Below are 25,042 nucleotides of genomic sequence, written 5' to 3' on the forward strand. Positions count from 1 at the left end.
TAGCTTTACGCAGTAAAAGGTCCCAAGTAGGACGTTAGAGTTCCCACCACGAGGAACCATAAAGAAAACGGTTTGGTCTCCCAAACCCCCTTCTGCAATAGAAGCAGGGACAATGACTCTAAGGGAGTGCAACATCCGTATTCACTCCAGAATGGCTTCCTTTTCTCTTGAAAAGACAAGAAACACAAGGGATCAGCCCCTGGAACCAGAGACAAGAAGCCTCTAGGACCCATGGGACCTAAACAGTCCCTGATTCAAGCGACATATAAGAGCTATAGACAGTCCCACAATCCTGTATAAGAACTGGAACCAGCACCTCATGCCAACCTAGGTTTCGCGCTATGCTTGCTCAGATCGGACGAGACCCGGACTAAACCGGTCTCCAAACACCCTTTTGGGTAGACCTGATCTAGCGGAGGTTTCTGACACTGAGCTCGATCAGTCGAAAGGAAACAGATTAAGATATATGTTTCCCAGATTTCTCACCAAACGGCAAAAACAGTGGAACAAGAAACCAGCTCTAAATTTTTCCCTCAAGCTGAAAGAAAAATAAGAAATGCAAAGGTCACTTCTGCCAGAGTCTGAACAGAAAGAACAATTTGAAGCCCTTGCTCTGGACTAAAGATCTGCAAAGTATTACAGATAAAGAATTATCAGCTCCAAGGTTCTAATTCTCACTCAAAGATATCGAGTCGAGAAAAGAGCGTCTCCATAGGCAGGTGGTCTATCAAGTGGGACAACAAAAGTTGTCACTAAATATCATATGAAACATCTTTAAAACAAAGGAGTTTCCATCGTGATCCAAGAACTCTACAATAGACTATTCTGAAAAACGGAATAGTAAAATTATTGGCAACTGCACCATAGTACATAACCAAAAGAAAAGGTAGGTATAAAAAAAACAAAATAGAGCCCTGAACCAGGAAATTGGAAAGATTAGACGAAGGGGAAAAGGATCTTCATCCTGCCCCTCCCGTCCTAATCCACTTCGCTATCTGTTTGATGGCTCTGAGACTCCACAAACAGATCACTCGCAGGAGTCTCTAACACCGCCAAAACATCCCTTATAAGAAGGCGTAGGCGAGCCACACGAAATCTAAAAGCGTTATCCTCCACTGACGGAGGAGAAGAATCAGCAGGCTCCAACCCAGAAAATCCGTACTCTGAAGCCTCAGAGGGACCCGCACCCCCAGATGACTGATCGGATGCAACCGTCACTTTACATGATGCTCCCTGGGCCGGAGTACATGGATTAACCCTTCGTTTGCGCAAAGCCGCAGTACTAGGTAAAGCGCACAAGGCCGCAGACATCGCCATATGGAACAGCGCAGTAACGTATGATGGAAAAAGGCCCCCTCGAGGTGGAGGATTAGTAGCGCGAGGGGAAACTGAATGTGTAGGAGCAGATGTATCTAGGGAACACACCCCGTAGGACCAATCGTCCTCAGAGGCGGAAGGCTCCGTGGCATCTACCATCTCAACATTGGAAGAAGAAAACCCTGTGTTGCGGCATATGGAACATAATTGAGCAGGCTGATCTATCCCGGCCTCCTCCCAATATACACAGGTATCAGATTCTGTAGTAGAAGTATCCCCCTCTAAACTCATAGAATCGTCCATAGTTAAAACTCTCTTTTCTATAAAAATATTTCCTTTTTATTTTTTTAATTATATTCTTCTACTCTTTAGAAGCAAGAAGAAACACTGGCACCTATACCCTCAATGGCTGGGGCACTCACCACCTCCTATGACCCAGACAGTGTAGAGAAACTTTACACCTCTCTGTAGATACTTGGTCAGAATTAGGAAATGGAAAACCGGGACCACATCCGGTCACATGGTGCGCAAGCAGGGCGGCCCCTGCTATAGGAAGAAAGCAAGCCAAGCGTAAAAGGCTGCGCAACTCTCACATTAAAGAGCGACCTGTATGTTCCATATAAGCCGATGAGCCAAAAACCTCATACACATAAAGCAGCATAAAATCAAATAAACACATATGATTAATCCCCACTGTTCAATAATCTCCCTCAGGTGATATTAACCCTTGATTCCATAAAGATATGATGAGCCACACTGTGACCCTGTCTTCTAGCGTTTGCAATAAAATGTGTAAAAAATTGAAACGATCTTACTGGAATCCATGCTGTGGAACAGGAACACAGCCTCTCAAGTTTGACAGTCTTGTAGCGTCGCTCCTGAAATTGACTTGAGTGATAAAAAGCAGACAGTGAAACTCGTCAACACTGAGTGCTAAGGAGCTGTTAATCTGAGTCTGGATGGGTTTGCAGAATATACCTGCATCTCCAGACACTAACTTTCATCAATGCTCTCACTGAGAGGCTGGCAAGACTACTTTAAACTCCTTTCTTTGCCTCCTCCTGGTGGCCAGGTTCAGTATTTCCCACAAGGAATGCAGCTGTGGACTCTCCCTGTATTAAGAAGGAAATACTGGCCATTCCAAGAGGATGAGAAGGGCCACAAATCGCTGGCAGCATCCAGATCCTTTAAGAGACTTTAGTCAGAGAAACTCAACAGTGAGAAGGCGTCAATAGTATCCTAGTAGAAGAAGAATAAGGTCTCCTGAAAAAGAAGTGGTGGGTCTGGAAGATGATGGACAAAGAGATACTGATTAAGACACCATATCTGAATTGTTCATTTATTATTATTGACTTTTGTTCTTCATTTGTTTTATGTTTTTGATTTTATTTTTTATTGAGAAGGAAAGGAGGTGTGATGTATAGGCTATTGCTAGTTATAGCTGATATACTTCCTTGTTTAGTTTCCAACTTCCTGCTACTTCCTAGTTAGTTTCTCACTTCCGGTTTCCTGTTGTTGGAATGTTCCTGAGGTAAAAAAGGCAGCTGAAGCAAACAGTGTGTAATGAGGCAGCAATGAGAGAAACCTGTTGCATCTTGATAAATAAAGTGAGTACTTGTTCACACAGAATTTATGTGGCTGTTATATACATGTCAGAGATGTAACATAACTGACATCCCTCACACACACAAACACACACACACATCATACGTGCACACTTATCTGTAACTCACACACATCATAGGTGCACACTCACCTGTAATTCACACCCCTCAAACAAATCATATGTGCAAATTAACATAAAACTCATACCCCTGACACACATCATATGAGTACACTCACCTATAACTCACACCCCTCACACACATCATACATGCACAGCCACTTGTAACTCCCAAGCATCATAAGTGCACACTCACCTATAACTCACACACATCATACATGGATACCCACCTGTAACTCACACCCCTCACACACATCATACATGCACACTCACCTGTATTTCACCCCCTTCACACACATCATACGCGTACACTCGCCTGTAACTCACTAGCATCATACGTGCACACTGACCTGTAACTTACACACATCATACGTGCACACCCACCTGTAACTCACACCCCTCACACACATCATACGTGCACACTCACCTGTAACTCATAAACATCATACGTGCACACCCACCTGTAACTCACACCCCTCACACACACACACACCATACGTGCACACTCACCTGTAACTCACACATATAATACATGCACACTCAATTGTAACTCACACCCCTCAGACACATGTAACCTACATGCCTCAGACACATCACACATGCACAGTCACCTGAGGTGCTGATATCACTGGTTTGCTCATCCAGGGATCCCAGCTGACGCCTCACACACAGATCTTCTGTTATCTCATCTTTCACTACATCAGTGTTATCTTCATCTGTACAAATAAAGCAGATTCAGTTTTTATATCACATGATCTAGTTTTTAGAACTTTACCATAAAACAGTTTGTGTATTTCCCAGACTGGCAATAGCACCAAATACCAATGCTCTGGTGCTTTCCCTCTGTGCTTTTACTTTTTAAGCTTAAAAGGGACAGTAAACACCAGATAATTACAAGATTTTCTGCAGTCTTGCATAAAATTAACATACTAGGTGAGGTTGACTTTTATTGGAATACATTAACACTGCGTTTGTTGCATTTTTTTTTTCTTCAGTAGCCAGTCCGGAGTTGTTAGTGGATTAGGCAAGACTAGCCACTTGCATTATGTTAGCAAAAAAATCCATTGTTTTAAAGACTCTTATCACATCTGCAGTAGTTAGTTAGGGACAAATATATAGCAGAGTCAGGTTTGTGACATCAGACGTGTGCTCTTCTAAATTTCATAACGGCAAATCCCACAATTATCAGGTTTAAATTAAAGGAAAAGAAGCAAAGTAAATAATGAAACTATATTGCAAAGGTTTTACTAGACATAACTAACAGTTTTAGGGTTGCCATAAAAGCACTTTAAGGGGGATTACACTTATGAAAAATACATGTCAGGGGCTGTTTAAAGAAATGTGTGAATAATGTCCCATTATAAGAACCCTGACATATGTATTTTTCATATGTGCCCCCCCTTAAAGTGGTTATATGGAAACCCTATTTATATTACAATTTCAAAATGTTTACCATCACTTTAAAACCTTTCCTGGGCTGTGAGCTGCTGTATTCTGGCCCAGGCTGAGCATTGGGCATACCAGATATCTGCCTTTTGAGCCTGACGCTGTTGCCTTAGTTCTTCCCACCTATCAATCAGGTCTTGTTGTGTGCTTTATACTGTATATATTACTGGCAGGGAGGCTGTACACTGGGTGCTAATATCTTCTGACATGCTGTGTCTTAGAGCAGAAGGCGGGACCTAAATGGGGGCTGATTGTCTTAGCTCCGCCCACCTACAAATCAGGTCTTGTTGTGTGCTTTATACTGTATATATTACTGGCAGACAGGCTGTACACTGGGTGTTAATATCTTCTGACATGCTGTGTCTTAGAGCATGAGGAGTCATCTTACTGGGGACTGGTTGTCTAGCTTTAAATTGTATACTTCTAGCTGATAGATAACAGAACATGATGGGTATAGAGTGTGTGTGGTGGAGGGCTATGGCTTGTACTTGCATAGCAAGCAGGCACTGCATGGACAGTATGTGCAGCGGTTGGAGTCTGTCTCGCCCATAGAGAAGGCTGAGATGAGTGCTGGGGACAGACAGCTAAGGGTGTGAAGAGAGGACACGTGAGAGCTCATGCATCAGCAGGAAGTCAGCAAGTTCCCAGAAGCCGGTGAGTGACTCACCCTGGAGCTGCAGGTACCTACCTGTCTTAGACAAATCTACTAAGGTAAGGGGTCAGAAAAACCAGGGTAAAGGGCACCATGACCAGGAATCCACTGCTGAGGGAAACATTAGAAGGGGAGGAAATGGCAGAGACTATTTCCATACAAGAAATTGTGACACAGTAACAAAAATGAATGCACTTTTTATTTTATTTGAAGGGACAGTGTACTGTAAAATTGGTTTTCCTTTCATGTGTTTCCAATGACATGTTATACCAGCTGCAAAGTATAAAATATATGAGAATTTGCTTCTTTGGTTTTATTTTTGTATATGGAATAGTTGTCTTTGTTTTGCTTTTAGCCACAACCCACTAAAATGGATTTAACTTGCAGGGGAATCAGATCTTATTTTATCACTTTTTGTACACACACATGCTTATTTATATTATCTCAGTGCTTTAAAAAAAAACAAAAAAAAAAAACAATAATTGAAAATTAAGATTTTATATCTCTCCTAACCCCCACTGAGAGGGTAATTTCATCTGCTGGCTAGGTTTACACATCTTTTTTACAGAGAAACTTTCAGTATACGCAGGGATACCACAGGCAACATTAGCTATTTCAAATGCCAATATAAAGTTAAAGGGATAGTAAACCCAAAAAATATTTTTAACTCATGAAAAACTTCTTAAAATAATAAATACATTTGCAATTGGTACCTTTGTAAAGTTTTCCTTCCATTTTTTTGTAATTTCAATTGGAAACTTAGTACTGCGCCAAACCCATTTTTTAACCATTATATGGGGCCTGTTACGATGTTCTACCTAGGTAGAAACATCATGGCGGCCCACATGCGCATTAAAACTATTTTATTAGCAACGCATGCGCAAACTCACCCCCCAGTCTCCAGCAGTCTACTGACAGGAGCACAAGTTCTTTCAAGCAGGCACGGGCTAATCAGGGTATTATAGTCACATCACAGATTTTGTTCACAGGATCTCATCTCCCGGCATCAAGAGAGTCACAGAGTGCAAATCATAAGCATCGCTTAGAGGAGCAGCCTCACACTTGCAAATAAAAAGGAAGAGACATCTAGGAGAGCAGCGTGTATACTAGAATTTTTCCCTGCCTGTGATGAAGTCAATCTGTGTTTTAGATGTTGAATTCGGCAGTGAGTTTGAGAGCTATGTTTATTTAACTGTCGGGCTCATCTCCCCCTCCCTCTGGCTGTGTTTGCTTTCATGTGGAAACACAGCCCCCACAGTCACTAATCAAGCAAACACAGCAAGAGGGAGGGGGAGATGAGCCCGACAGTTAAATAAACATAGCTCTCAAACTTCATCACAGGCCGTGAAAAATTCTAGTATACACGCGGCTCTCCTTGGTGCAGGGATGAAGTGTAGGGCAGAAGCAGCTTGTAAAGTCTTGAAGAGCTCTCATCGTAAACTTGCATCCTGAAGCGTGGAGTTCCTGTTTATATTGTTCCTTGTCTCCTCTTACTTGCCAGTGTGAAGTTGCCCCTTCAACCAATAGGATGAATAAGCTGTGAACAGCTGTGATTTAATGTCAGTACTGCGCATGCGATGCATACTGAATCTAATATTTAAATTAAGGGGCCCAGCCGCTTTTCCATTGGATGGGGTCGGATGCTGGATTATATGAGCCATGCCTCATTTTATGGGCGGTCAATACTGCACATTTCATGACAATTTATCCTTTCAGATTAAGGTATGTGAAAGCTTAATTTAATGTAAAAACTATTTTAAAATGATTACATTTATAATAGTAATTATAATAATATATTTTAATTAGGTTCACATGGAAATCAATTTCTAACCCTTTAAAAGAGCTAGTTGTGAAAAATGTAATACACTCCAGCAGGTAAAATGGATCACTGGGAACAAATTAAAGGGGAGAAAAAAAATTAGGATAAACTGTCCCTTTATGCAAAGAGTCCCAATAGACATCTGTAGTGTACTCAAGACCATAGTATTAGCAAAGTTCCTCAGGTGGTGTGATGTGTACTCACGCCACAATACACATAACTCAGTAGCACATCTGGCTGCTCTGTACTGGGGTAATGCTAAGACCTAGAGATATTGACGTTACCTGACCAATCATGTGCTAGCAATTTGATTTAATCTAGTTGCTAATTTATAACCATCTAGCTCACAGGTAGCATAAAAGCAATTCTCAGATTCCACTTAAATATGGTGTCAATCCTGCATCCCCTGGTACTACTGCTTACTATTAATAAAATATTAATAAATATGTAAACTTTTACTATGTCTATTTAAAAAAACAACAACAAGAAAGCAAGTGCAAGTAAAGTAAATCCAAATTTAAGAAATCAACTTATAGGTACCATTTTAATGTGCTGCAATACATTTCAGTCTGAACACTGATTGCCTGATGGCAAGTAGGTACAGTATGTACACTGATAAATATTGCTGGTATCTCTCGATGAAAGGAGGATCTCAGGGAAAAGGCTGTATGACAATGCCCTCCTCCTACATACGACAAACTGGCACAAGGCTGTGTGACAAGGATCCTGCTACGGGACACACAAACTCATATATAGACAGCACTCCTGCGCCTACCTCAGTATGCGCTCATGTATAGAGCATGCTCCTAAGCCTACCTCAGTATGCGCTCATGTATAGAGTATGCTCCTAAGCCTACCTCAGTATGCTGTTGTGACAAGCACTGCTCCTGTATATAGAGCACACTCCTGAGCCTACCTCAATAGGCTATTGTGACAAGCACTGCTCCTGTATATAGAGCATGCTCCTAAGCCTACCTCACTATGCTCTCATGACAAGTACTGCTGCCATATACAGAGCACACTCCTGTGCCTACCGCATTATGCTTCCAACACAAGAAGCTGAGTTTTAACAATAGAGACTAATGACCTGATATTCAAAACCTCACTGGCATGGAGAGAAAAAAACATAAATTATGCTTACCAGATCATTTCCTTTCCTTCTGTATGGGAAGAGTCCACAGCTGCATTCCTTACTTGTGGGAAATACTGAACCTGACCACTTCCTCATAACCCCGGTGATTCTGCCGAGGGAACAAGGAAAAGTAGGAGAAATATTAGGGTGAAAAAGGAGCCAGAAGAATAAATTGAAATTTAGGGCCGCCCATCGGAGAACACGGGCGGGAGCTGTGGACTCTTCCCATACAGAAGGAAAGGAAATTATCTGGTAAGCATAATTTATGTTTTCCTTCTTAATATGGGAAGAGTCCATAGCTGCATTCCTTACTTGTGGGAAACATATACCCAAGCGAGTACACAGAATGCTAACGGGAGGGAAAAAAAGAGAGGCGGACCCTAATCTGAGGGCACCACATCCTGTAAAACCTTTCTCCCGAAGGCTGCTTCAGCAGAAGCAAAAACATCAAACTTGTAAAATTTGGAAAAAGTATGTAAGGAGGACCAGGTAGCCGCCTTACAGATCTGATCCATAGAGGCCTCATTCTTGAAGGCACAAGAGGAAACCATTGCTCTCGTAGAATGAGCCATAATCCTCAGAGGAGGCTTATGTCCCGCTGGCTATGCTAAACGGATGACACTCCTCAGCTAAAAAGATAAGGAAGTCGAAGAGGCCCTTTGACCCCTACACTTCCTGGAAAGGAGAACAAACAGAGAAAGAAGTTTGTCTAAATGCAATTGTGGCCAGAAGATAGAACTTCAAGGCACAAACCCCATCCAGAAATACGTTGTAAACGTTCATTCTACGAAGAATGATTAGGACACAAGAAAGGAACCACAATCTCTTGATTGATGTTGTGAATTGATACAACCTTAGGAAGAAAACCTAACTTGGTTCGTAGAACAGCCTTATCAGCATGGAAAGCCAGATAAGGAGGGACACATTGCTAGGCAGCAATCACAGATACTCTGCGCGCAGAAGAAATAGCCAGTAGAAAAGTAACCTTCCAAGACAACAATTTAATGTCTACTTCATGCATAGGCTCCAACGGAGCCCATTGCAAAACATTAAGAACAAGATTTAAACTCCAAGGAGGAATATTAGATCTAAACACAGGCCTGATCTTAGCAGAGCCTTAACTAATGACTGCACATCTGGAAGCTCAGAGAACCTCTTGTGCAGTAACACTGACAGGGCTGCAATCTGTCCCTTCACGGTACTTGCAGAAAAGCCCTTCTCCAGTTCACCCTGGAGAACAGAATAAGTAGGTCCTCCACACCTTATGATAGATGCGACGAGCAACCAGCTTACGAGCTTGAATGAGAGTAAATATAACTCTCTCAGAAAACCCTCGCTTGGCTAGGACTAAGCATTCAATCTTCACGCAGTCAGCCACAGAGAATCTAGACATTGATGAACAAAGAGACCTTGGTCAGCAGATCCCTGCGACAAGGTAACTTCCACGGAGGAGACAATGACATCCCCACTAGATCCACGAACCATATCCTTCGCGGCCAAGACTGAGCAATCAGTATCACTGACGCCTGCTTGATTCGAGCCACTACACAATGAAGTAGTGGTAACAGACGGAAAAGATAAATTAGATTGAACCGACAAGCCCTGCTAATACATTTGTTAGCTCCGCCTGAGGATCCCTGTACCTCGACCAATATCTGGGTAGCTTGGTAATGAGACGTCATAAGATCTTCCTCTTGCAAATCTCCGCAAACATTTGGCATGGAGAGACCATTCCCCCGGATGAAAGGATTGTCTGCTGAGGAATCCGCTTCCCAGTTGTCCACACCCGGAATGTGGATCGCCGACAGTGAACAAATGTGGGTCTCCGCCCACTCCAGAATCCAAAATACTTCCCTCAAAGCTAGAGAGCTTCTCGTTCCCCCCCTGAAGGATGATCTAAGCCACCAAGGTTATATTGTCTGATTGGAATCTAATAAACTGGGACAAACCCAGCAGAGGCCAAGCCTTCCGAGCATTGTATATTGCCCGAAGAGCCAAAATGAGATCAGGAGGGAGTTTTCCTACTGAGTCCATAGGCCCTGTGCCTTCCTGGCACCCCAAACAGCTCCCCATCCTGACAGACTCTCAACTGTAGTCACAATCACCCAGGATGGTCTTAAGTGATCCGGACAAAAACACCAAGAGAGCGATTCTCTCGATCGGTTGTCCAGAGAAATCTGTTGAGACAGATCTGAATGATCGCCATTCCACTGCTTCAGCATGCGCAGTTGCAACAGTCTGAGGTGAAACCTGGCAAAGGAAATGATGTCCATGCTGGACACCATGAGGCCAATCACCTCCATGCACTGAGCCACAGATAGCCTTAAGGAGGACTGGAGGGCAAGACATGTTGAAGCTAGCTTGCAACGTCTCTGGTCTGTTAGATATATTCTCATTCTATTATAGTACCTGTGAATTCTACCCTGGTACTTGATGGGATCGAAGAAGACAGAGGAGAGATTCCGAATGGTTCACTGTTCAAAAAAATTCTTGGAGCTGTAGCTAGACCAAACTGGAAGTGCTGGTCCAGGAACGCAAACCTTAGGAACTGGAAGTGATCCTTGAGGATTGGTACATGAAGGGAGTACCCTTCAGATCTATCGTGGTCATGAACTGCCCTTTTTAGAACGAAGGGAAGAATAAACCTTATTGTCTCCATCTTGAACGAGGGGACATTTTAAAAGCTTGTTTAAGCACTTTAGGTCCAGAATCGGACGGAAAGTTCCCTTCTTCTTTGGGACCACGAAAAGGTTAAAATAGTATCCCAAACCTCTTACTATGGGTGATGGGGGAAACCAGACGTGGACTCCTTGCCCAGTGTGCTTAGAGGAATGTGGCTGCACCTCACTGACGAGGCCCATAGGAGGCCGAAACGATCGTCTGGGGTTGTCATGTTCCTTGTTCAGAGGAGAATTGCCTGGTATTTCGGGGCTGGACTGACCTTACTTGGCAGGATCAGACTGATATACTTCAGGTAAGTTTTCTTCTGTGAAAAGCACACTGGTCTAAAAGAGGCTGCTTCCAGGTGGTAAATCACCATAGAACAAGCCACTGAGCTGTTGTTCGTTCCTGGTAGAGCGCTTCTCTCTTTGTATGCAAACCTCTTACTGCGATCGGCACCGGGACAATAACTCCCTCCTTTCTGGTCAGAAGACAGGAGAGAGAGGAGGAATCTGCCCTTGGGTGGCTGAGACTTGAAACCTATCTTGTAACCCTGAGCTATGACCTCCAGGACCCATAGATCCTGCACGTCCCTGAACCGACTGAAAAGAGCGACAGTCTGCCCCCTACACGATCCCTAAGAGGACTGGGGACTGCCCATTCATGCCAACTTAGACTTGGCGGGCTTCTTGCTCTGCTTGGATTTATTCCAGGACTGAGCCGGCTTCCAAGAGCTCTTGTTTTGCTCTGGCTTAGTGGAGGACTGCTGACATAGGCTTTATCAGAACGAAAATTGTCCCTTAGACTAGTTCATATTCTCTTGCGGTAGGAGGGCACCCTTGCCCCCTGTGACCGTGAAGCTAATTAAGTCCAGGCCTGGACCAAACAAAATCATTCCCATAAAGGGGAGGGAAAAAAGTCTAGACTTAGAAGTCATAACCGCAGACCATGACTTCAGCCAAAGCCCGATGGGCCTGAACAGAAAAGCTGAAGCCGTAGCATTCAGGTGAATAATCTGCTTATTAGCATCAGAGATAAAATAATTAGCAACCCTCAAGGCCTTAATTCTTTCCTGAATAACGTCGAGAGGAGCCCCCCCCCCACCTCGATCAAATCCAGTAAGGAGTTGCACCAGTAGGTAGCTGCTCCAGCAACCGTGGCCACAGCCATCGCTGGTTGAAACAAATATCCTGTATGTTGAAACATCTTTCTTAACAGAGTTTCCTTCTTTTATCCATGGGCTCTTTAAACGAAGAGCTATCCTCAAGCGGGATAGTAGTACGTTTAGCAAGGGTGAAGATAGCGCCATCCCCTTTAGGGATGGTACCTCACAACTCCATTGAGAGTCCAGGACCGGGAACAATTTGTTAAAGGGAGAAGAGGGGAAAAAGGAATCCAATCCTGTCCCATTCATATAAAGTTTGCCATCTAACAGGAGCAGGGAAGGATAAGGTACCACCCTGTCCTCAAACTCTATCCAATTTAGGAATCAAAAAGTTCATCAGACAATATGGCCTCTGGAACCTCTGAATTCGCCAAAAACTTCCTTTAGAAAAAAACACACAAATTCCTAAAACTAAAGTCTGGTTCCTCCGCAGCCAGAGGTTTAGATGCAGCAGACTCCGACCCAGAATGTTCATACTCTGAAGTCTCAGAAAGAACTTCATCCTCGGATAACCCTATCAGTTAAATCCAATAAATTATCTGATGTACTCTGGGAAGCTTGCGCTTAGCAGGGTGAGGTAAAGCATTAAAGGCCGCAGACATCTGAACTGCGCAGTAACCTCTGGTGAAAAAAAAGGCCCCCTCCAGATGGAGGATCAGCAATGCTACGGGAAACTGCATGTGTAGAGGGATAAGAATGGTTTGATATTATCCCATTATCAAGGTATATGGAACATAATTGAGAGGGTGGATCTACTTATAATATAAACAGGAATTACTCTATAGAAATAGAGGGAGTACCCTCTAAAGTAACAGAATCCTCCATCACTAGTGCAATAATCTTATGTTATTCAAAAAAACGGCACCTTATATCCCAATGGCTGGGGCACTCACCACCTCCTATGACCCAGATAGTACAGAGATTTATGACACCTCTCCGATAGACACCTGGTCAGGAAAGAGGGAATGAATCACATGGTGCACAATGCAGGACAGTCCCTGCTTAGAGAAAAAGCGCCAAGCTTGTAAGCTGCACAGCTCTCAAAGGGAAAGTGGAACCTGTATAAACCATAACAGCCTGAGAGTCCATAACATCCCACACACAAAAGCAGCATAAAATCAAATAAACATATAAGATTATTCCCCACTGTTCAATAATCCCTCTCAGGAGATATTAACCCTTGATTCTAAACAGATAAAAGGAGTCACACTGTGACCCTGTCTTCTTACGTTATCATACATGTATAAAAAATGAAACAATCTTACCAGAATCTATGACGTGGAACAGTAACATGGTCCTTCAAGTTTGACAGATAGTAGCGTTGCTTCTGACATGGACTTGAGTGAAGAAAGCAGGCAGCGAAACTCGTCAATGCTGATTGCTTATGGAGCTGTTAATATGAGTCGGGATGGTTTCGCAGAAAGAATCTCCCTGCATCTCCGGGCTCTAACTTTCATCCATGCTCTCACTGCGAAGCTGACAGGACTACTTAAAACTCCAGTCCCATCTTGAAGAGTACTACACTTCATAATTGACTACTCCGAAATCTTCTAACACTTCTCTGCCAACCTCCTGTGACAAAAGGCAAAGAATGACAGGGGTCATGAGGGAGTGGGGGAGGTATTTAAGACTTTGTCTGGGGTGTCTTTGCCTTCTCCTGGTGGCCAGGTTCAGTATTTCCCACAAGTAAGGAATGCAGCTGTGGACTCTTCCCATATTAAGAAGGAAATCTATTTTTTTCTTAAAAGCTTGTATTGTAAATCTCTGTTTTCCATAAAGAACACTACATAGAAACATAAACATTTCTCAAGATAAAGTTTGTGTTTCATAATTTTTTTTTAAGGGCCTCTTTGTACCGACGAGACTTCTGAGATCATCTCTCCTGAGCGGTGAGGTTTTGAATATCAGGCCCTACGAGAGGTAAATGAGATAACAGAAGTAATATATATATTTTGACTACCATGTACCTATAAGAGGTATAGCTGCTGCTGCCATTAAGATACATGACAGACATTTCCCAGTGTGAATCCCCTTTTTATCATGAGCAGATATTTTATGGACATATTCACATACAGATGTAACACTGTAACATCAGGTAAGTATTAAATAGTGAGGCTCTTGTGTTTGCTCATGTGAGAGTAATCAGCAATGATATGAGAGTATTCAGTAATGAGCCACATCTATAACAGAATAAAACCACAATGGGACCAGAACAGTAAAGTAGAAAACGTCAGTAGAACATAAGATGTAACTGTCTTACCCCTGATTTATTTCCCCTGTATGTGACCAACACCACATACACATTATAGTAACTACACAGCTCTGTGCCAATAAACCTTATAAAACCCCTGATTTAGTAATCCCTGTATGTGACCAACAACACCACGTACACATTATAGTAACTACACAGCTCTCTGCCTATAAACCTTATTAAACCCCTGATTTAGTGCTCCCTGTATGTGACCAACAACACCACATACACATTATAGTAACTACACAGCTCTGTGCCTATAAACCTTATTAAACCCCTGATTTAGTGCTCCCTGTATGTGACCAACAACAGCACATACACATTATAGTAACTACACAGCTCTGTGCTTATAAATCTTATTAAACCCCTGATTTAGTGCTCCCTGTATGTGACCAACAACACCACATACACATTATAGTAACTACACAGCTCTGTGCCTATAAACCTTATTGAACCCCTGATTTAGTGCTCCCTGTATGTGACCAACAACACCACATACACATTATAGTAACTACACCGCTCTGTGTCTATAAACCTTATTAAACCCCTGATTGATTGCTCCCTGTATGTGACCAACAACACCACGTACACATCATAGTAACTACACAGCTCTCTGCCTATAAACCTTATTAAACCCCTGATTTAGTGCTCCCTGCATGTGACCAACACCAAATACACATTATAGTAACTACACAGCTCTGTGCCTATAAACCTTATTAAACCAGCAAATACGAATCTAATTAAAAGGACATTGAACTAAGTAGTATGGTGGTGATGTACAACCCCTGCACTAATGGCTTAAAAAAAAAACACACACACACAAAAACTGTTTTATCCATTTTTTTTACATTACATCAGAACTATGTGCAAGCATCTGGAGCTGATCTCAAAGCAAAAACACAAGCACTGATTGGAAGGTACAATGTGCGCTCTGTGCACAGAGATTATATGCCAATCAGTCACTGAAAGAGACAGTAAACCTTGAGATTTTTTGTACAAAATCTTTAGTTATGCACAATGAAACAACTTTGCATTATAGTTTCATTATTTGTTTTGTTCCCTTTTCATGTAATTTAGCTCCGAAAAATTGAGAATAATTTTATTCATAATTGTCAGAACTTAAAAAACAACTGCAGTAAAAAGGATGTTAATTTATTTTTAAAATGGTTACTCTTGGCTGATATGTTATTCTACATCAACACAACAGAAATGTCTTGTAAATTACAAGGCGTTTACTGTCCCTTTAAATGGATAAAGAGTGCAAAAAGACATTGCTCTAAAATGTTACAGCATGTTATTAATGCACTGTTGTTTGCATAATCCAATGTGTTTAACTCCTACAACGTGATTAAACACATAGATAAAGTCAGATCCAGAGCAGCAGTACACTGCAGGGAGCTAGCTGAGCACATCTAATGAGCCAATGAGAAGAGACTAATGTGTGTAGCCACCAATCACCAGCTAGTAGTGCACTATTGCTGAGGTTCTGTACATATAGTTTTCAACAAAGGAAACCAAGAGAGCAACATAGATTTTATAATACAAGTTAATTGCTCTGTCTGAAACATGAAAGTTCAATTTTTACGTTCAGAGTCTCTTGGTTAAAGGGGCATTAAACCCTAACATTTTCTTTCATTATTCAGATAGAGCAGCAATTCTAAACAACTTTCTAATTTACTTCTATTATCATTTTTTCTTTGTTCTTTTTGTATCTTTTGTTGAAAAGCAGGGACGTAAGGAGCGTGAACGTGTCTGGAGCACTATATGGCAGCAGTTTTGCAAGAATGTAATTTATTTGCAAGAGCACTAGAATGCAGAAGTATTTCCTGCCATATAGTGTGCCATATGCTCACCTATGTATCTCGTTAACACAGAATATCATTGGAACAAAGCAAATTTGATAATAGAAGTAAACTGGAAACTTACTTTAAAAACACTGTATGCTCTGTCTGCATTACAAAGAACATTTTTGGGTTTCATATCCCTTTAAGGGTAAAGGTTTTTAAACAGGAGCGGCCACTCGGGTATGAATCCACTGTTCCGGCTGCACTTAGTGCACGTGCACTGTGTATGGGATAAGGCTTTATGGTGTGCGCAGCCAAAAAGCAGACAGCAACACAATGCAATAAACATCTTGCACAGAAGTAATAAAAGTAATATACGTCATTATCCAATGTTAAAGGGATATGAAACCCAATTATTTTCTTTCATGATTCAGATAGAGCATGCTATTTTAAGCATTTTTCTAATTTACTCCTATTATCAATTTTTCTTCATTCTTTTGGTATCTTTATTTGAAATGCAGGAATTCAAAGCTAAGGAACCGGCCCATTTGTGGTTCAGCACCTGGGTAGCACTTGCCGATTAGTGGCTAAATGTAGCCAACTTGTGCTTCTTCATAGACTAATCCCTCCTTGCCACCAGGTTCCTTAAAGGGGCATGAAACCCAATTGTTTTCATTCTCCTAGTATGCTTACTTGAAAATCGTACCTAGGTAGGCGCAGGAGCAGCAATAGATTACTGGGAGCTAGCTGCTAATTGGTGGCTCTACAAAAATGCCTCCTATCATTGGTTTACCAGATGTTTTCAGCTAGCTTATTGCTGTTGCTTTAACAAAGAATACCAAGAGAATGAAGGAAATTTGATAATAGAAGTAAATTGGAAAGTTGTTCAAAGTCACAGGCACTATCTGAATCAAGAAAGAAAAACTGTGGGTTTCATGTCCCTTACCATCAAATTACCTTAACCCCTTGCACACCAGAGTAAAAAACAGATCTAATAAAAGTATCAAGTAGGCACAGTGTATGTGAACATGTGAAATAATTCAATTCAGCGGAAGTAACAAATATCACATACGATAATGTCTCATCAATTAGTGATAAACTATTTACCTATATAAAATGTATCATAACCCAGTTAATTATTACTAATTGCAAACTGAAAGTCTACTTTTGGGGGGCGGAGCTTAGCCATGCAGGCCGATGGCAGCTTTGTAATAGAGCTTCTGGGCCCCATGGCATAAAAAGTGCACAAAAAGAGCAAGTAGGGTCTTACTAACTACCCTTATTGATACCCAGAGCACTGAGGAGCAACAAGTATCGCATCAGGTGACCGTGAGCACGACCGGCCGGAGCTAAAGGGGCAAGAAGACAATGGACTGCTTGAGGCCTACATTACCGGTTGCGGCAATCGACATATCCATCTGTCGAGGACTTAATGAGGAGGCATAAGTCCACAAGACCGCCATCAGCAGATTACCTCTGAGACACGACCAGAAGCCCAGCATCATCAGGTATCCGCATCCACGACCGACTGTCAACAACGAGGCAGGAGCATATTGACCAGCCAGAGGCCTGAGCAACGGCTAAAAGTACCCATTAATTCCTCCCGACATAGAACCCACACAGAGACACAAACTCTCAAGTCCGAAATTGGAGGATAACCCACATGGCTCGATCCGGAGCCATACTATAAGGAGTCCTGTAAGAGCCGACAGGGTAAACAACGGCAGCCCACATGGGCATCTCAGGGGGGATTATAATCCCAATACACTCACCGGGGATAAAAAAAAAGGCAGAAAAAGTCACAGACCTGTTTAGGGCAAAAATAATAAGCCCCCAACTACAAAATGTATAATCATTCATCCTGTGGCCTATAACATTATACTTGATTGGAGGGGCCCAAGTTTGCATGATATATTTTAGAATCCTTTGTGCAGGCTGATAAGCCCTCTCAATACATCCTTTGTATTGTTATAAATTGAATTCAATCTGGAGATAATCCTTTTTCAACCCACTGTATTTAAAGCCCAACTTACTGCATATTTTTGGAATACTTTCTTGAAAGGGACTCACATTAACTGTTGCATATTTTACTTAGGGCTCGATTTATCAAGCCTACGGCTGCAAGTTCTCACAAAAACTTGTTCGTTGTAATTTAACAAGCAGCGGTCACCAGACCGCCACTTCCCTAACCTCTTCGCCACCTCAATCTCTGCGGTCTAGTCCGACAGAGGAGATTGACATCTCCTGCTTGCGCGTGATTGGCTGTGGGCGGGCAGGGGGCGGGATTGCACGCAAGCGCAAAATTGCGCTCATGTGCAATGGTGATTACCTGCGGGTAAATTCGCCCCATCACAGGCGAGCTGAGGAGTACAGGGGCGCGTAAATAGCACCTGCAGTCCAAGCTTCAGTCAGTCAGCAGACTACAATGCTAATATCTTGCCTCCAAACTACGTTACAAAAGAGGACCTCAGCCATCTATCGTCCAAAGAGGACATAAAAGTTGTAATGCATGAAGTACGTACATTATACAAAGAGCTACATAAAGATATATCCTCTATGAAAGATAGGATCACTGTGATTGAAGATAGATGACCAAACCTCAACTACAACAAATTTAACGCAGCTCACCACTAAAATGACCTCTCCGGACAGCTTAATTCAGTCGCTAAACAATAAAATAGAGGACTTGGACAATCGTAGCCTTCGCAATAATTTGCGAGTTAGGGGAGTTCCTGAGTCTGTTTCTCCCACTGCATTGGGGGGATATCTCCAAAGCCTCTTCAGGACCATCAAAGGGACACCATGCTCAGCAGACATCCCTATTGAAAGAGCCCATAGGGTGCTACGGCCAAGACCACCTCCTAAAGCCCCACCAAGGGATATTATCCTAAAACTGCTTACCTTTCAAGATAAAGATTAAATACTTTGGAATTCAAGAGCAAAACAACCACGTAAGTATGCAGGTATCCCAATTCAGATTTTTAGTGACCTAAGCCCGGTGACACTGCAGAAACGAAGATCCTTAGCGCACATCACCTCTACATTGCAAGCCCACAAAAATCCCATACAGGTGGGGCTTTCCGGTATCTATTATTGCGTGAAAGGACAACAAAAATGTGATCTACCGCACAGAGGAAGACCTTCCACAATTCTGCCAGCAACTTTACAACTCCACCAGCTTCATCTCCTTCAAGTGCCGAAACCATCCCAAGAACCGTGACGGACGATTCAGAAAGACCTGCGCAAAGCTAGCTTCTATTCACTTAATCTGGCCTGAGCCCCACTGACTGAATTTGTCTGGAGGCTGGACGACTATCTGTTACAGGACCCACTTACGACAGAGACAATAGGCAAGGCAATTACCAAATTCTTCACTCTTAACACACATACTGACACGTACATCTCAAATAATTGTGAAGCGCATAAATGCATTATTAGAGGGGAGCTGATAAAATAAGGGCAATAAAATTATAGAAAAAAGAGCAAAGTATGAAAAATTACATTCCACGATATATCATCAGAACAAAAACATAAACAAGATCCACACAACTCTTCTCTCTTAACATCTTTAAATCACGCAAGAAAAGAGCTTAGAGACCTTATAACAGCTGACTCTCAAAGACAAGCCCTATATCTTCGCCAGCTTTACTTTGATCAGGGAAACAAACCAGGCAAATTGCTGGCTAGATCTATACAACAGAAAAAATATAAAACATTCATACACTCTCTTAAAACTAATGACTCTAGAGAAATTAAAGATAGCAAAAGCATAGCCAATTTAATTTGACAATACTATCAATCATGATGAAGAACAAAGATACTCCGGCAAACCTCCAGGCGTTATATGTAAAACGTTGTACTTTATTAGGAGCAGAATACAATCATCATAAAAGACTGTTAAAAACAAAGTCTCTCAGCAGAAGTGTGTGTCTAACGCGTTTCGACAGATTAAGCGCCTTACTCATAGACATAACTGCTATTCCCCAGACAGGGCATAAATAGCCCTTGACTGATTAGCTAATCTTATCCTGCTGGGACATTCAAACATTTAAAGGTACCGCATCAATATGTGCATATAAGAGAGACTTGTAATCTTGGACGATACAATTATATATACACATTAATTAATAACCAATGATTACAGCACTAATAGTGTTATCAAGCAAGATTGAAAAAGGTTTGAGAATATATAAATAATGATTTATATTTGCTTAGATATATAGGAAATCAACAATATAATTCTCAATTTTAAACCAACCTTTCATTACATTGCATATAGCCCCTTGTTAAAAAGGAGGCCTTTTAGAGACATAGCAGAGCATTCACTATATTTAAACAGGATATTAAAATATATATATAGTAAGTTGAAAAATATACTATGTTTGGAAAGAATGGAGAGATATATCAGAGCATTCACTATATTTAAACAAGATAGTAAAAGGTATAGTAGGTTGAAAACATGCTATATTTGGAAAAAAGAGGGGAGGAATACACGAATTTGGCAAAATCATTGTTGTTGCCAAAAATTTATGATGTCACCATCAATATTGAGCCCTCCTGGTCTCCTAGTTTTTAATTGGAAGATCCAGAAGGCTTCTCTATATAGCAATCTGTTTGCCCTGTCTCCTCCTCTTGATGAAGGTCTAATATATTCAATAATCTGCCATTTGAAGCTTCTAACATTTTGATTGTGTATCTGAATAAAATGTTGTGCTAAACCTGAGCAATCGTTATTTTGTTCAATATTTTTTAGATGCTCTCTAATACGTGCCCTTGCCTCCCTCGTTGAGCACCCAACATACTGTTTGTCACACAGAGAACATTCAACAAGATACACTATGTGAGTAGTTCTACAATTGGTAAGGTCAAGTAAATTATACATTCTCTGGGTCACTTTGGACTGAAAAGTAGTTTTAGCATAGCTGCATGCTATGCATTCACTGTAGTGACACTTATAGTGACCGTTGACATGAAGCCAACTACTATATGTTTTGTTATCTACTTGGAGCATGCTAGGAGAGAGGGCATTGCCCAGAGTACAGCCCCTTTTAGCAACAAAAGTACACCCTTGTGAGGCATAACTTTTCAAACTATCTTCTGCTGTCAAGATAGGAAGATGTTTATTAACTATATCACATATAGCCTTATACTGGGGACTATATGCAGTTATAAAAACTGGTTTATTTAGGCCAAACTTTATACGTTCTTCCCTATCTTGGTCAGACTGTAATATATCTTTTCTTGGTATTCTGGTGACTTCTAAATAAGCCCTGTTAATTACTTTATTTTTGTAGCCTCTTTCCCTCAGCTGGTTCTTAAGTATCATACTCTCTTTCTCAAAGTCCGAATTACTTGAGCAGTTCCGTTTAATATGGATAAACTGCCCTTTAGCAATCCCAAAACCCGTATGTGGTGGGTGGTTGCTACGTGCGTGTAAAAATGCATTTGATGTAATAGGTTTCCGATAAAGAGTTGTATCTATTTTACCACTTTGTACGTCTCTCTCAAACTCCAGCCAAAACGCGTTACCCTGAGATTTGATCCATCTAGCAATCCGTAGTTTGCCCGCAATTTGTTTGAAAGCAGCGAGAAAAGAAAAAGAACCGGAATACCTCCGAGTTGACGAAAAAGCATGTCAAGGAAAAAGGACGAGAAAGCTTCACAAGGACACCATCATCCATCTATCAGCACCAAGTTTATGGTAAAAATCGGAGAAAGAAATTTGCCATTTTCATCTGTTGGACTCTCAAATTGAATGAACAAAGTTACCTCGAATGAGAAAAGGGTAACTGTATCACCGCTATTGCGGCTATCTGCAACATTGTTTTATATTGTTTTTTTATTGTGCATGTGGATATTGTAATGTTTTATTGATTTATGTTTAAACGTTTTAATACAGAACATAAAATAATTTTTTTAACTGAACTAGCATCGAGTTTATATGATACTGCATTTTTATTAAATAGGTTATTATATAAACTCTTCCCTGTTTTATCATTCATTTATACCTATTCCCTGTTTTAGCACCCAGTCATAGCACTTGATATAAAAGATCAGATTATCCTCACTTTGTGTATTTTGGGTACTAATATCCCAGTCGTATCCATTTATTTGTTATCTCAGTTAAACCTATATAGATTTAGCCACTGGGTGGCGCCACAATAATCTTTTCTTATATCTAATAATAGATTTAAGTTAAATAACCCCTCGTAGTCTATAGGTATTTAAGGAGATATACCTACTTGTTTGTGTGTTTTCTATATAGGTCTTACAGATTAGCGCTTAAACACTACCCCCTGTTATTGGTAACTAAATAGAATAGGCATCATCAAAATGAAATGTCTTACCATGGATATTATACCTATTCCAAACCTTGCCTATTCCCCTGCCCATAAGATTCATCCCACAACTACAAACTCTTATAGATAGCTTCATAGGGCGGGGAAAAAGAAACAGAGTGAGGAGACAGACTATGTGCTTGCCCAGGGGGAGAGGGGGTTTGGGAGTCCCCAACTTGGCGCTTTATAAAAGAGCAATTTCTTTACAACAGATAATAGATTGGAGACACAACTCAGAACAAAAGGCCTTGGTTCAACTTGACAATTTCATACTAAGAAAGGGTAACATATCAACATTAACCTGGACTGAACCAAGAAAGCCACCAGATACAATATTTCATTACCCAACTATATCAGAAACTTTCAAGGAATGGGACAAAATGATAGCCACAAATCCCAACATTTCATCTATCTACTCACCGCTTCTCCCTATCAGAAAAAATCCAGATTTACCTTTAAATAGTGCACACATCTCACACAGACCCAAATACAGCCTTGGGGGTGGAACATTGCATTTTGCAATTGAACAAGGGAACGTAATGCCCTTAGCAAAATTGCAATTATGGAAAAAACATAATTTATGCTTACCTGATAAATTCCTTTCTTCTGTTGTGTGATCAGTCCACGGGTCATCATTACTTCTGGGATATAACTCCTCCCCAACAGGAAATGCAAGAGGATTCACCCAGCAGAGCTGCATATAGCTCCTCCCCTCTACGTCAGTCCCAGTCATTCGACCAAGAATCAACGAGAAAGGAATAACCAAGGGTGAAGTGGTGACTGGAGTATAATTTAAAAGATATTTACCTGCCTTAAAACAGGGCGGGCCGTGGACTGATCACACAACAGAAGAAAGGAATTTATCAGGTAAGCATAAATTATGTTTTCTTCTGTTATGTGTGATCAGTCCACGGGTCATCATTACTTCTGGGATACCAATACCAAAGCAAAAGTACACGGATGACGGGAGGGATAGGCAGGCTCATTATATAGAAGGAACCACTGCCTGAAGAACCTTTCTCCCAAAAATAGCCTCCGAAGAAGCAAAAGTGTCAAATTTGTAAAATTTGGAAAAAGTATGAAGCGAAGACCAAGTTGCAGCCTTGCAAATCTGTTCAACAGAGGCCTCATTCTTAAAGGCCCAAGTGGAAGCCACAGCTCTAGTGGAGTGAGCTGTAATTCTTTCAGGAGGCTGCTGACCAGCAGTCTCATAGGCTAAACGTATTATGCTACGAAGCCAAAAAGAGAGAGAGGTAGCAGAAGCTTTTTGACCTCTCCTCTGTCCAGAATAAACGACAAACAGGGAAGAAGTTTGGCGAAAATCTTTAGTTGCCTGCAAGTAGAACTTGAGGGCACGAACTACATCCAGATTGTGTAGAAGACGTTCCTTCTTTGAAGAAGGATTTGGACACAAGGATGGAACAACAATCTCTTGATTGATATTCCTGTTAGTGACCACCTTAGGTAAGAACCCAGGTTTAGTACGCAGAACTACCTTGTCTGAGTGAAAAATCAGATAAGGAGAATCACAATGTAAGGCTGATAACTCAGAGACTCTTCGAGCCGAGGAAATAGCCATTAAAAACAGAACTTTCCAAGATAACAATTTTATGTCAATGGAATGAAGGGGTTCAAATGGAACACCCTGTAAAACGTTAAGAACTAAGTTTAAACTCCATGGCGGAGCAACAGCTTTAAACACAGGCTTGATCCTAGCCAAAGCCTGACAAAAAGCCTGGACGTCTGGATTTTCTGACAGACGCCTGTGTAACAAGATGGACAGAGCTGAAATCTGTCCCTTTAATGAACTAGCTGATAAACCCTTTTCTAACCCTTCTTGTAGAAAAGACAATATCCTAGAGATCCTAACCTTACTCCAGGAGTAATGTTTGGATTCGCACCAGTATAGGTATTTACGCCATATTTTATGGTAAATCTTTCTGGTAACAGGCTTCCTAGCCTGTATCAGGGTATCAATAACCGACTCAGAAAAACCACGTTTTGATAAAATCAAACGTTCAATTTCCAAGCAGTCAGCTTCAGAGAAGTTAGATTTTGATGTTTGAATGGACCCTGTATCAGAAGGTCCTGTCTTAGAGGTAGAGACCAAGGCGGACAGGATGACATGTCCACTAGATCTGCATACCAAGTCCTGCGTGGCCATGCAGGCGCTATTAGAATCACTGATGCTCTCTCCTGCTTGATTTTGGCAATCAATCGAGGAAGCAGCGGAAAGGGTGGAAACACATAAGCCATCCCGAAGTTCCAAGGTGCTGTCAAAGCATCTATCAGAACCGCTCCCGGATCCCTGGATCTGGACCCGTAGCGAGGAAGTTTGGCGTTCTGGCGAGACGCCATGAGATCTATCTCTGGTTTGCCCCAACGTCGAAGTATTTGGGCAAAGACCTCCGGATGAAGTTCCCACTCCCCCGGATGAAAAGTCTGGCGACTCAAGACATCCGCCTCCCAGTTCTCCACTCCCGGGATGTGGATTGCTGACAGGTGGCAAGAGTGAGACTCTGCCCAGCGAATTATCTTTGATACTTCCACCATTGCTAGGGAGCTTCTTGTCCCTCCCTGATGGTTGATGTAAGCTACAGTCGTGATGTTGTCCGACTGAAACCTGATGAACCCCCGAGTTGTTAATTGGGGCCAAGCTAGAAGGGCATTGAGAACTGCCCTCAATTCCAGAATGTTTATTGGAAGGAGACTCTCCTCCTGATTCCATAGTCCCTGAGCCTTCAGAGAATTCCA

General features: G+C 41.7%; 1 long non-coding RNA gene across 1 annotated transcript in view; it reads right to left on the reverse strand.

The window, feature by feature from the left end:
- Positions 1 to 3,671: 3,671 nt before the first annotated feature.
- LOC128644697 (uncharacterized) overlaps positions 3,672 to 25,042 on the reverse strand; it is a 36,367-nt gene continuing 14,996 nt past the window's right edge. The window contains exon 4 of the long non-coding RNA XR_008400041.1: positions 3,672 to 3,756. This is a non-coding gene — a long non-coding RNA (uncharacterized LOC128644697). The remainder of the gene's footprint in view (positions 3,757 to 25,042) is intronic.

This window comes from Bombina bombina, unplaced genomic scaffold (assembly GCF_027579735.1).
Source record: "Bombina bombina isolate aBomBom1 unplaced genomic scaffold, aBomBom1.pri scaffold_1387, whole genome shotgun sequence".
Classification (NCBI taxonomy): domain Eukaryota; kingdom Metazoa; phylum Chordata; class Amphibia; order Anura; family Bombinatoridae; genus Bombina; species Bombina bombina.